Source organism: Rousettus aegyptiacus, unplaced genomic scaffold (assembly GCF_014176215.1).
Source record: "Rousettus aegyptiacus isolate mRouAeg1 unplaced genomic scaffold, mRouAeg1.p scaffold_m13_p_10, whole genome shotgun sequence".
Taxonomy (NCBI): Eukaryota; Metazoa; Chordata; class Mammalia; order Chiroptera; family Pteropodidae; genus Rousettus; species Rousettus aegyptiacus.
The window spans coordinates 82,001,014-82,003,153 of NW_023416285.1; positions in this window are offsets into that span (position 1 = coordinate 82,001,014).

Sequence of the window (2,140 nt, forward strand, 5' to 3'; positions counted from 1 at the left end):
ACCACCTTGCATCTAAGTGGTCTGATCTGGGTCAGGTGCCTTTCCCTGAACCATTTACTGTGTAGGGAGGTGGGGGTGAGAGTGGCCAGAGTGGCATTGTTTAAAGGCAACCGAGCTGGAGGTGTGAAAATCCCATCCAAATCACATGTGTGATGACGGGGGGGCTGTTTGCCAAAGAATAAGTGGGTGGTACTGTGAGAGAAGAAGTGGATGCCGGATGTGCAACCACAGTGTACATGAATAATTTAAAAACATAAGCTAATAAAAGATTTAAAGTGCTCAATCTCATTAGCATTCAAAGAAATACACTCAACTTACATAATTTGTTGCTTATCAGGTTAAAAAAGAAAACCTTTGTGTGAGAGAGATGGTGAGGGCGCAGGACCGAGAACAGGACCCCACATTGCTATTGGAAGTGTGCGTGTATACGAAACAGCTTTAACTAAAGGGCACTTAAGCAAATTTTATACACAATCGGACACATCACTGGTTTCTAAATATGAGACAAAGAACTAGCAACACATAGTAAAATTTAAAACTCTTTAATGTAACAGAAAATGACTACCTTATTTTTTCCCTCCAACCTGAGAGATGTTTCCATTTTGCAAAAAAGAAAAAACAAGCAGATTCCTGGGTAAATCTACATTCTTTAGCTCCAAGTCTTGACTTAGCCAATCTCTTTTTATTCTCTTCTTTCAACATTCCTAGACAAAACCCAGGATGAATCCAATAGTTGATTAATCCCAGCATAGTTTGTTAGAAGTAGGAAAATGTCTTCTGAAAATTAACCAAATGCTTTTACCCCGTACTCAACTAGGGAAAATACATGAAGAACAAAACAACTTCCTAAGTATGAGTGTTGAAATGGATCTCAAAACATAGAAGCATAATGCCTGAATCCTGAGAGGACCTACAGTCGAGAGTACTTAGAGGATTATCCCAGTTCACTTGAAAAATCAGAAAAATCATCACTAAACTGTATTTAAAGATATTATGGCAAGGTAGAGCTGTGCCATCCCACAGGTAGAATAAGCAGTCATATAAGAAGGATCTTTTTTATGAGTATGGGGTCAGTCCCACATTTTGTACAGAATCATGTATATTTCTTAAGTATGCAAACTACAGTGAATCAAAATCAAATCCGATTCCGCTGCACTCAATTAGAAAGTCAACACCAAGTGTAATCTGTAGATGGCAATTAGGTACTTGAAAAGAAAATACCCCCAGATTTCGATTTTCAACAAAAGACTGTTTCTAGGTTTAACTTCTTTTCTCAAGTCCAATTACAAACAGGAAGTTAAGGTGCCCAACTTTGTACTACTCTAAGTAGAGATTTTCATTCCCCTCTGAGAAGGTTAAAGAAGTAAGGGACAATCTACTGCACTACCTTAACTTTTAGGTCAAATGATTCACACGGTTGGCTTACATCGATGAGATTTACTCTATAACCAAAACTCTGAAATAGTATCATACATAAAAAAGAGTGATCAAGAAATGGGAACACTCAACAAATGCTGTGTTAAAACTAAGAGCTAGTAACTAGCCACAACGAAGGGAGAAGTGGTTACATGGACTCGGCAGTGAAGATGCCTCGACTGGAATCCAGCTCCATCACTGATTAACTATGTGATCTTTGGGAAGTTTCCTAACCTACTTACATTTCATTATACTCATCTTTAAACTGGGTATAACAGCAGTAACAGACAATCTCTTAAGGTTGCTGTGAGGTTTCATGAGATAATCCAGCACTTAGAGCAGCACCTCACACCAAGAAGTTTTCAATTAATGCTATTACTTTTAATATAAATTGAATATTTGTTTGTTTAGGTCTATACCAGCACTTCTAGAATTCAAATTGCTATATCCTAATTGTTCTTATCTGTACCATCTGCAAAAGGCACTTTAAAATTACTTCAAATGATTGGAAAAGAAAAATTAACAAAATCCTCAGTTATTTAAGTGGCTAATTTGGATATTGCAACTACTTCATGTAGAAAACCTCCACTATGAAACAATAAGTCTGCAATAAAATAGTAAAGAGAAAACCATAAAATATAATAGAACTTGAATCACTATATTCAGATGTTCCTCAGCTGATGAGAGTAATAGGGAAATGTATAATACTTCCTGCACAAATGAA